The 12446-nt window shown below is 43.6% G+C and overlaps 1 non-coding gene across 1 annotated transcript; it reads left to right on the top strand.

Annotated features, from left to right (window-relative positions):
* Positions 1 to 5022: 5022 nt before the first annotated feature.
* Trnas-cga lies at positions 5023 to 5097 on the top strand. The gene has a single exon. It is a non-coding gene; the product is annotated as a tRNA-Ser (tRNA).
* The last annotated feature ends 7349 nt before the right edge of the window (positions 5098 to 12446 follow it).

Genomic DNA, 12446 nt, shown 5'->3' on the forward strand with positions numbered 1-12446 from the left:
TGTTACTCTAGGTCGAGGCCAGGATAATTACAGAAGTGGAGAATATGTTGTAAGAATAACTACTATCTGTGCAGTTGAGATAATCTGGTGGTGGAGGGAACGATCCAGATGGCTCTGGTAGTGAAGCAGCCATTGAAATTAAGTGCGTTACGTTCAGCTGCATGTTGTGCCACAGGGTGATCTACTTTGCTGTTGGCCACAGCTTGGCAGTGAGTGTTGATCATGGTGGACAAACGGTTGGTTGTCATATCAATATAAAATACTGTGCAATGATTGCAGCAGAGCTGGTACATGACATGGATGCTTTTAACAAGTGGCCTGGGCCCTGATGGGGTAGGATAAACCTGTTACAGGACTGGAACAGGAATTGCTAGGTGGGTGGATTGTACAGATTTTGCACCTTGCTCTCCAAGTGGATATGATCCTTGTGCCAAGGGGTTGGTGTTTCGAATGATATAGGTATGGACTAGGGTGTTGTGGAGGGTGGTTTGGTGACAGAACACCACTTTAGGAGGGGTAGGAAGGTACAGGGGTAGGTTGTTCCTCTTTACAGGGCATGATGATAGGTAATCAAGGCACTGACGAAGGACGTGGGTCAGTTGTTCCAGTACAGGGTTGTACTGGGTGATGAAGGGGCACCCCTTGTGGCTGGTTACTAGCGGTGGTTGGAGGACTGTGGGTGAGATGGGAAATGGGATGGGATATCTATTTGTGGACTAGGTCTGGGGGTTAGTGCTTGTCTGTCAAGGCTTTGATGAGACCGTCAGAACACTGAGCAAGGGAGTTTTTGTCACTACAGATATGCCATCCGCAAATGCCCAGGCAATATGGGAGGGATTTTTTGTGTAAATGTGATGACAACTGTCGAAATGCAGGTATTGTTAGTGCTTGGTGGGTTTAATGTGGACAGAGGTATAACTGGAGGCATCAGAGAGTAGGAGATCAACGTCTAGGAAGGTGGCACATTGTGTTGAGGGGGACAATGTGAAGTGGACAGAAGAGAAGGTGTTGAGGTTATGAAGGAACAAAGATTGGGTGTTTTGTTCTGAGTCCAGAGAGAGTAGCGTTCAAGAGCAGTAAGACCATTGGCATAGGGGATGTTGGTGTATAGAGAGGTAGCTTCAACAGTGATGAGTAGGGATGCAGGAGGTAGTGTGGGAATGGTGGAGAGTCAGTAAAAGAAGTGGTTGGTGTCTTTGGCGTGGGAGGCTAGATTACAGGCAACTGGTTAGAGTTGTTGGTCGATGAGGGCCAAAATTCTTTCAGTGGTGCACAGTAACCAGCCACAATGAGGCAACCAGAACTGCTGCATTTCTATATTTGAGGAGCATGTAGAGGGTGTGTGTGTGGGGTGTTATAGGGGTGAGGAGGGAAATGGATTCGTGGGAAAGGTTCTGGATAGGAGCTTAGGCTCTAAGCAGGGGTTGGAAGTTGTGTTGTACTTCTGGGATGAGCTTACTCGGGCAGAGTTTATAGGTAGAGGAGTCAGATAACTGGCACATGCCTCCTACCAGGCAGTCACTGTGATTCATAAAAAAGTGGTGCCTGTCTGCAACTTACTGCGTCTTCTTTACGGTAAGTAGCAATCTGTTTTCCTACATTGATGATATTCCTGCCTGGAGTTTCCATTATTTGGTTTTGCTAAACTGTTTTGCTTCCATACTGCAAACCTGTGATGTTCTCCTTTGTTACCCTTCTCTACAGCATTACTGTTCTCAATGTCCATTCTGCCTCTTCCTTCCTGTGTTTATTCACTGCCATCCAAACCCTACCTTCCTCTGAGCAACACTGTGTCCACGATCGTCCGCGCACAACACAGGCTTTGCGACCATGCAGATTGTTGACACAGCATCTGATGCCCCAGATTCTTTTCTCTAACAGTTACAATTATATTTATTTATATTGATCCCACTTCATCTATCATCCAAACGAACTAAAGTTTTATTTTCCACACCTGCCCATGACACACGAATTTTTTATCCTCGATCTAAGCCCCCTTCCCAACCCCTCTTCCCTTATCGCAACAAACACACACATACGCGCGCGCACACACACACACACACACACACACACACACACACACACACACACACATCTTATCGTGCCTTTTCTCGAACCTTTCTGTACGTTTTGGATGTATTTGTTCGTATTTTTCTTGGTTTTTAACACGGTTCATTCATTTTTGCGTCCGTCCCCGGTAGCTGAATGGTCAGATTGACAGATTGTCAATCCTCTGGGCCTGGGTTCGATTCCCGGCTGGGTCGGGGAATTTTCTCCGCGCAGGGACTGGGTGTTGTGCTGTCCTCAATATCATCCTATCATCCTCATCGACTGCAGGTCGCTGAAATGGCGTCAAATTGAAAGACCGGCTCCCGGCGAACGACCTGCCCTAGCCATACGATTAAATTAAGAAATTCATTTTTGCATATTTTCACGTATTTGTGCGTCATTTTGCGTATCTGTGTGTGTTTGTGTGGGTCTCCTTGTATTTTTACGCGTCTTTTATCCAGCTTCTCACCCAACCATCAAAACCTCTTTTGCCCATTTCTAAGTCATTCTCAGTTGCATTATATCATTCTTACCTCAATGTACCACTGTTCCATTTTTCTGCACCAGTTCAGAAAAGTATCCCTTTCCCCGGCTAAAATCGAGTCCCACATCCCACTTCTCAAATGCTGCTTAAATCATTGAATCCCGCCAAATGGCCTAACCATAAAAATTCCTTTCTCTGAATCCCACCCCTCCTTTCACAGTGCTCTTCAGCTTTACAGATTCTGCCAATCGATGGCTCCTCCAGCACCTGGAGGAGATTCCACACACCACCTCCATAAGTTATCCAACACCCGGACATCCTACTACTGCCTTGGGGCACCACTATCCAACCACTATCTTACCCACAGTGTCCCTTCTTGTCCACTCCTCATAGCACCTAAACCCTGCCAAGTTGACCTTTACAATGTGCCACATCCCCCAAAACTACCTACCATCTTTCCATCAAATCCTGAGCCAAAACATCCCCATGACACTGTTGTTAACTTTTGCACCAAAACCCTCAGCTCCACAGAAGTTTCAGTCCCAACCAAAGGTCTCACCTTTAGCCCTGCACCCAAATTTAAACATGCTGGCATTTCTCAAACATCTACTCTCCTTCTCCTGATCCCTGTAATGGGAGCACATCTTTGCTGCCCATCTCTTCAACCAAAACCAACATAATTCCAACATTGAACACCGCCTCTTCCAGTTCAGAGCACCATCCAAATGTAGTCCCCTGTTCCCTCCTAACTAATGACCTGCTGGTCACATTCCACGAATTCCTTACCTCCAACTTAGCCTCAACATGCTTTCCCAGATTCCTTCCTCAGATTACCTTCAGTAGAAAAAAGAATAGCCTAATCGTCCTACAAAGGTTCCACAACTGTTGTTACGAATTACAGTGACACTCTAGCAGAAGGTCTCCACCAATTATCTGACTCCTCCACCTATAAACTCTCGCAGAGTGATCCCACCCCAGATTTCAAACACAGCCTCCAATCCCTGCTTAAAGCCTTAGCCTCTTCAGAGAATTTGTACACAGAATCCATTTCCCTCAGCACCCCTATGACACCCCACAAACCCACCTGATACATGCTCCTCAAAATCCACAAATGCAACAATCCTAGATGCCCCATTGTGCCTTGTTATTGTGCCCTGACAGAAAGAATTTCAGCCATCAACTAACACCTCCAACTACTTGCCCCTAAACTAGCCTCCCACGTCGAAGATACCAACCACTTCCTTCACCTACTCTCCACCATCCCCACCCCTTTACCTCCTGGATCCCTACTCATTACCGTTGATGCCACCTTCCTATATCCCAATACATCTCATGCCCATCGTCTTATAACTATTGAACACTTTCTTAACACTCCAGACCCACTATCCATTTCTCATACACTTTACTAATTTTATCCTAACCCAGAAGTACTCCTCCTTTGAAGGTAATGTATGCAAATAAATCTGTGGCACAGTTGTGGGAACCAACAAGGCACCTTTGTATGTGCCATCTAGAAGATATCTCTCTCTAGCCTCCCAAAAAGCCAAACCCCTCATCTGGGTCAGATTTATTGAAGATATCTATATGATCTGGGTTCAGGGCGAAATCACTCTACCTTTGTTGCTTCACAACCTCAACACCTTCTCTTCCATCCACTTCACCTCATCTTACTCAACACAGCGTGCCACCTTTCTAGATATTGACCTCCCCCTCTCTGATGGTTCCATCCTCACCTCTGTTCAATCCTGTACTACCTGGTCATCCTGGGACTGCATATCTGCAGTGACTAGAACTTCCTTGCTCAGTGACCCCCAATCCTTCAAACACCCCTAAGAACCAGCCACAAAGGGGTCTGCAGTACCACCCTGGACTGGTATGCAATACCTAATCCCCCCTTAACATAATGATCATATCCCTGATGAAGACCCAGGTGCAAGACCTGCCCAATCCATCCACCCAGCACTTCCTGTTCCATCCTGTCACAGGTTTATGTCTCTCAGTCATGGTCCAGGCCACCTGTGAAGTCATCCACATCATGTACTAACTCTGATCCAACCATTGCACAGTTGAAACTTCCTGGCAGATTAAAACTGTGTGCCAGACCGAGACTCGGACTCGGGATCTTTGCCTTTCGTGGGCAACTGCTCTACCAACTGAGCTACCCAAGCGCGACTCACGCCCCGTCCTCACAGCTTTACTTCTGCCAGTATCTCGTCTCCTACCTTCCAAACTTTAACAGAAGCTCTTCTGCGAACCTCGCAGAACTAGCACTCTGCCAGGAAGTTTCATATCAGCGCGCACTCCGCTGCAGAGTGAAAATCTCATTCTGGAAACATCCCCCAGGCTGTGGCTAAGCCATGTCTCCACAACATCCTTTCTTTCAGGAGTGCTAGTTCTGCAAGTTTCGCAGAAGAGCTTCTGTTAAAGTTTGGAAGGTAGGAGACGAGGTACTGGCAGAAGTAAAGCTGTGAGGACGGGGCGTGAGTTGTGGTTGGGTAGCTCAGTTGGTAGAGCACTTGCCCGCGAAAGGCAAAGGTCCCGAGTTCGAGTCTCGGTCCGGCACACAGTTTTAATCTGCCAGGAAGTTTCATATCAGCGCACATTCCGCTGCAGAGTGAAAATCTCATTCTGGAAGCATTGCACAGTTTTTTATATTGGTATGACTTCCAACGACATGTCTGCCAGAATGAGCAGCCACTGCCAACTTGTGGCCGAGAGCAAAGTAGACCACCTTGTGGAACAACATGCAACTGAACGTAACATGCTTGATTTCAGTGGCTGCCTCACTTCCCAATCCATCTCGATCCTCCCATCCACCACCAGCTTTTCTGAACTGCACAGATGATAGTTACAACAAATTCTCCACTTCTGTAGTTATCCTGGACTCAACCTATGGTAAGATACTGTCCCTACACCCTCCATCCAACAGTTTCCACCCCCTCTGTCCTATCATCTTCTCCCCATACTTGTCTCCCACTCTCTGTGTTTGCCACCCTCTGCCAACACAACCCTTTTCTTTCCTTTTTCGCTCCTTTTTTTCCCACATCCTTGACCAGTAACCTCCTGACACTGCACCTGTTGGCCTTGTAGTCCTTGCACAGTTCGCTAGACAGTGTTCGCCTCTCCCATCTCCCATACACTACCATCCCTTGCCTTCCCCACCCCCTCCAGATTGCTGCTTGCATCCCATATGATAGTTGCATTCTGGTCAGAGATGCCATAGTTGGTGGTCAGGTGTGCAAGAGGTGTGCTTGGTTGTGTGTATTAATGATGTGTGTTTCTCTTTTGTTGATGAATAATGTGGACAAAAGCTTTATCTAAGTGTCATTTAATTATGCCTGGTTGCTGCTTAACATGTCTTCTTTATGGTAAGTAGCAATCTATCTTTTCCTACATTGTCAATAATAAACAAAGGCATATACACAATGAATAATAATAATGAGCAATGAGAGAGAGGAAAAGTTTAATACTTACATTTCATTGTAGTAGTCCTTTTTTATTCTGTCTGGAGGTGGAAGACCTCTGGTGACACTTCATAATGATCCTTTCACTGTGGTATACAAAGAATGACTGCCAAGTCCATCTAATGGCTAGCTTACAGAAACACTGTGGATAAATGACAGGGGATGGCAGTTCTTTGGAAATTGAAACAACTGTTTTGGACTGATGAGTAGTGAAAGAAAAATCCTCGAAGGTGGGCTTCCAAGAGCCTTTGACTTTCTGCCATCTTGGTCAGGCATGTTTGATTGTTTCAGCTGTATTGGGTCATAAATTATCCTGAGTAGGTAATAGACATCTGCAATAATTATAATAAATTGGGTAATAAATTATAGCAATAAGGATAATAAATTACAGCGATAAAGAATCAGTTGTAGCGACAATGATCCTATATACTCTTAAACACCAGATAAGAGCACAAGTGGCCTGTTGGAAGAGAGGTTGGAGGGAGGGATGGGGGAGAGGAGAGGTAAAGGGTCATAAATCACTGAACCAGAAATCCCTCTGTCACCATAGTGGTGTCATGGATATGATTAGTTGATCTTGGGTGGCAATAATTAAAACAAAGGCATTTCTCATTATGACAAGAAATTTTCAAGAAATTTCAATCACCAACATACTCCTCCCAGTGCCTAATTATGTTGTTGACTCAAACTGCACAGGAAGAAATGACCAGCGGTATAAAATAAGAAAAACTAAAGGATGATTGGAAAGATTTATCTGTTCGATTTTCTCATATACTATTCGAGATTAGATTGGTGGAGAAACAGTTTGGAAGTGGTTCCACACACCCCTCCCTTAGAATTAACTAGGAACTGCAGAGTAATCATTTAGATTTAGATATAAATAATGGACAATGATAATGAAAAAACTACAAAGGAAACAAATCAGTGCATGAAAGTCACAACAATGTCGACATCTCCGGACTTCACGTGCAGGGAGGCACCAAAGTGGTTATGGTACTCTATTAGGAGCCTGATTCAGCGAGTCCCAGAATGGTTCCTTCAACAAAGTCACGGCCATTTTTCTTCCCCATCTCTGTCCAACACAACTATTTCTCTGTCTCGAATGACCACAACATTTTTTTCTTAAGATATCTTAGAGGTCACACCATCTTCAGCACTGCAGCCACAAACAAACTAGAGGTATTCACCTACCAATCAATGACAATTTTCTCCCCACACTCTTGATACTTGCCATATTAAGGGGTTGAATTGGGTTGTTTGGGGAAGGAGACCAGACAGCGAGGTTATCGGTCTCATCGGATTGGGGAAGGATGGGGAAGGAAGTCGGCCGTGCCCTTTCAAAGGAACCATCCTGGCATTTGCCTGGAGCGATTTAGGGAAATCACGGAAAACCTACATCAGGATGGCTGGAGGCGGAATCGAACCGTCGTCCTCCCGCCATATTAAGCGATTGCATTGTTGACCCTTACATGTGGTTATGCTATCGTTGTGAACGAAACGACGCAGATACAACAAAGCAGAAAAGCAATACAAAGAGTGAAGAGTCAACTCCATCCACACAAGAACATTTACTTTATTAGTTTCTCTAATGAAAGTTAACTCCTTTTCATTGATTTTTGCCACAATAAATTAGATTTTTTTACACTAGTCCCCATTCGCCATTGTTTAAGTGTCAGTATCAGAATAAACTTTGAGTCTTATCATTTGCTTGTCAACGGCCTTATCATTGTGGGAACACTGGTTCCAGACACATCACTGAAGTTAAGCGCTGCTGGGCTTGGCTAGCACTTGGCTGAGTAACCGACTGGATCTGCTGAGCACTGTTGAGAAGAAGGATGCACTTAGCCCTTGTGAATCCAACTGAAGGTCTACTTGATTGAGAAGTAGCAGCTGCAATCAAGAAAAATGACAACATCCGGGAGAGCAATGTGCTGACCACATGCCCCTCCACAATCACATTCACTGACGCCTATAGGCTGAAGACAACACAGCAGTCGGCCAGCCTACCAGGCCCTGTTCAGGCAGAGTTTGAGTTTTGAGTTGCTTGCCACCTGCTTAGGTTTTCTTATTCAAAATCTTTGTAAATGACTACAAAACAAACATTTTCTGCATTAGTTATGGTCCAAATACGTGGTAAGCTTGAGAATTGCCAATCCCCTTGCCAGGTGACATATCAGGATTACTTTGGTTGGAAGGAAGGGAAGAAGAGAATCATTCAGCGTCTTGTCGATGACAATGTTATCAGAGATAAAGCATACACTTAGGTAACACACGTATGGGGAAGGAAATTAGTGGCGCCCTTTTCGAACTAACCGTCCCATCATTTGCCTTACACATTTTAAGGTAACCATGGAAAACTAAATCCACATAGCATGACCGAAATTTGAATTTTGAATTTCTGTCCTCCTGCCAACGGTGCTAGTCGATTTCCAATATGAGTTGGCGGAGTCATTAAGGTCTTATCAAGTAAGGTTGATCAGGTTCCGACTGATGTTTATTGTGAAGTGCACTGTATACACTGGGGGATGAGAGAGTGGTTGTGGCAGGTCGTGGAGTCCAGGACAAATATTGTTAACTGTTGCATATCACTTTTACTGCCATCGATATATCATGTAGTGAGGCAGGCATGCCTCCCCTTGCTGTCCCCGCCTGGGAGTGATGATCAGGTAGTAGCTTCCACGTGGAGCTGCTGAACCAGTGCCCTGTGCTGCTTTTGCTGGTAGCCTTCAGAGGCCACAGCCGTTAACATTAGCAGCGCTACATGTTGCACTGAGGCAGCATTCCACTCATCAAATGACTCTGCAGGCTGCACAGTGGTAGTGTTTAGAGTCTGCTGAGCATGGGACAACCTGCTGCCTTAGGACAGGAGTTGGACGATGGCTGACACTGTGATGCCAAGTCCCACAAGAAACTCAGCATTGGTGGCAGCAGGCATAGATGGCATATCGGCTGGGCTATGGCACCATGTCCCATGAAGGACTTGGTGCAGACGGCAGCCAGAGCATGGTCTTGAACCCGTGGCTGCTGCTAGCAGAACCCAGTCATCTTCCTGTCTGGTGTCGCTCTGGCGTCAGGGTGGTGCTGCTGGTTTCTGGTGACGAGAAGTGTCCCTATCTTAAAACCCTGACTTATTTATATGCTCTCAGTGCCCGTCTGATGATTCGTCACATTGCCATAACAAGAGACTTGGTGCAGTGAGACTGCCTCACTTGCTAGACAGTTACCATTGTGCCATTTACAGCTGAGCTCAGCTATCATTGCTTTGCAATCCACTGTCACATTTGTTATTGTAATCCTCATGTCGCCATACTGGCAGCTGTTAACGCAACACCGTATGGCAGTTTCCGTGCTACTTTCCCTGACTTACGTTAAAGACTAATAATTTTCTGTCCAAAGACTGGGTAGTGGCACTGCAACGTGCTCAGTTTAATCATTACTGGTTTCTAGGAGAAATGCTTACTCACGGTGTATTTTGACGAAGTCCAAACATTATATAGCTCTCCTTTACAAATCCAGAACGTTGAGAGTGTGCACATTACACCATACACCTACTATTGCTAGAACTGAATATATGGTGATAGCTTACATGATGTCGGAAAGCACAGTAAGTCATACGAGCACACTGATCAAGAATTTCGAATCTTTCCCACTTCTACAAGAATTTCATACAATATCAAGTGCAGACAATACATTGCAGAAATCATGTGTCGAAACTAAAATTCTAGAAAATAGTTTATAAAAAACTTAAAAGGGACTGCCATCTGAAAAAATTTGAAAGTTTGTTTTGCCGTTCGTATTTTTAGACAGTGTGTTAGCAGGTCAACAGTAATGCAGCCACATTATTACTTCTGAGGAAAGCCAACCCCCGCAAATCAGTTTTTAGGATGCACGAAAAGCCCAGTAGGGCTATTTGCAACTTAAAGAAACTTGAAACATATAGGCCGCACTTCATTCAGCTAAAATAATGGTCCTGCCGACTCTTTATGGAAATGAAAATATTGTGTTTGCAAATGGATATCTTTTAAACAGAACTGCGAAACTATGACAAAATAAGCATGTGCATAACTTCAAGACAAGAAACACCTACGTCAGACTAGAACAGTATTACATCAAAAAACAATCACATATAACAGTTAAATTATTCAAGAGCATTCATTTTCTCCTTTTCTGGACTACTCATTTCGTTTGCCTCCGTATCTCGGTGGTCAGCATGTCTGACTGCTACGACGACAATCTGGGTTCAACTCTCGGTACTGACAGGGACTTTTTCTTGCTGGGAGGACTGGAATGTGGTGCGCTCAGCCTCCTGATGCCAGCTGAGATGCTACTTGAGCGAGAAGCAGAGGCTCCATGGCGAAGAAAGATGGTATTGGCTACGCAAGCTGTACACTGACCACATGCACCTCTATACCACATTTGAGTAACGCCATTGGCGTAAGATGACATGGTAGTCGGTCAGGCGGTTCCAACTGGCCCGTCTGCGACAGAACACAGAGCTTTGCTGACCAGTCGTTTAAAAACAGCAGCGACGTAAAAAATTCTTAAGTTTTTTCTGCTGGAAGAGTGCATTTAGTCAGTAAATTAATTCTTGAATTATAAATCACCACTCTTCTAATTGAATTTACGATTGTGGCTTATTTCAAGTGTGTTGTTTATTATTTGTTATTTATGCTTGCACAGTATGATTTTCGTTTGCAGGCTGATATTTGTCATTGCTTATAACAAGGCAGAGGAATTCTTTCCCCCTGTTATGTTTTTCTTGTCCCAGATTTTTTTCAGGTATTTTCGGTAGTATTATTTTTTTGACAAATGCTATCTAAACTCAAGGCTTATATAAATTAATTCCCTTTCCTATTACGTTCATTTGGTTAAGTGGAATCCATTGATGCGACTGGTTTACCTAAAAACTGTGGGAGCTACCAACACAAGTAATTTTCGATTTTGTTATCATCGTTCATATTGTGTGAACGTATATCCCATAACAAGTTTCAGATAAAGTAGATCAAAAGTATGTCTAAATAATGAAGCAATTTGCAGCTTATGTTGAGAATATGGTGGTTACTTTTGCACTCATTTAGTTTTAGAATAATTAGCATTCAGAGTTAAAACTTTGTTACAGAAATAGAACCCATATTTTGGCAAAGTAGACAGCATAATTCAATAATAATTATTGTTGTATCTAAAAGTCGACATTCAGAAGAATCTCTCTCCACTATTCAGCCAATCAGGAATGTAAATGCTTCATTGTAACTTGTGAAACTCCAACAAGCAACCACAGCTAAATGAAGTTTTGATTATTGCAAATTTTTAAAAGGAACATTTCAAGAGTTATTTTAGCTCGTCTGCAGAAGGTTATGAAAAGTGCAGGATCTATGTCCGCTGATAAGGTGAAATGTACCACAGACAAATTAGCACAAATAGCGATTCGTACTATGTGCCAAGTTACAACTAAAGTCCAAGAGTTTATTCAATGATTGTTTTTCAATGATTGACTGTAAGTTGGCAAATAATTCCATGAACTACGTTGATTTCAATAATATATTCTGCAAAATATGACGATAGTTTTGGATTGTGAACTGTGTCATTTCCAAATCATACTTACAGTGCTCGTCATTTTTGTACATTAACTGTTTGATTTCGTGGACAGTGATTTGTGAACTTTATTCAGTAAATATGTTAATGATTTACTCGCCACACATAAATTATTGTGAATTAGTACGTATCTGCTAAGTTACCACACTCGAGCACTCGTATCATAGATCAACAGAGTGCAGTATGTGACTAACCATTTATGTGTGCATAAATGATGATGGATGAGACTCGATCTGGCCTTAACACAGTTGTATTTAACGTCAAAGTGCAATTAAAGTGTGGGGGCTCTAAACCTGGTGTAGATCATACCATTTGAAATAGTCTACTTTCGACAATCACTTTTCAGCTACATCAGTTGGAGGCGCAGCTACTGGAGGCATATTAGCACAGATAAATAGGATAATGTTACGTCTTTTCTCTCTCTGCTTCTCTTTCTCTGTCTCATTTGACTTCTCCTGTATCCATTGAACCAGCACTTAACCTCTAAACTTTTAGGTACCTGAACGCACCTCTTCAATCATAGATCATAAATAACGTATACTACGCACGCTCCTATCTTTGCTGTGTTGAGGTTTGAAACCAACATCTAAGTAAAGTGATTCGGGGCAGGAAGTCGACTAGTCGAGTGTCCATCATTATGAGCTATGGGCAATCTCTTGTAGTTCCTCCGAAAACCCACATTCCCGTTTTTTTGTTGCCTCTGTCTTTTTTCTTCTCTCGAACATAGCTTCATCGATCTCTGAATGTGTACTGAAAATCTTTTGGAAGCAGTTTCAGACTGCTAGATTGATATTTTGTTGCTTGTAAACAGAACTTTCACTATGTGCCACCTGGGCACGTGTAATAACGGTCCCCGT

This window comes from Schistocerca piceifrons, chromosome 3 (genome assembly GCF_021461385.2).
Source record: "Schistocerca piceifrons isolate TAMUIC-IGC-003096 chromosome 3, iqSchPice1.1, whole genome shotgun sequence".
In the NCBI taxonomy this organism is placed as follows: domain Eukaryota; kingdom Metazoa; phylum Arthropoda; class Insecta; order Orthoptera; family Acrididae; genus Schistocerca; species Schistocerca piceifrons.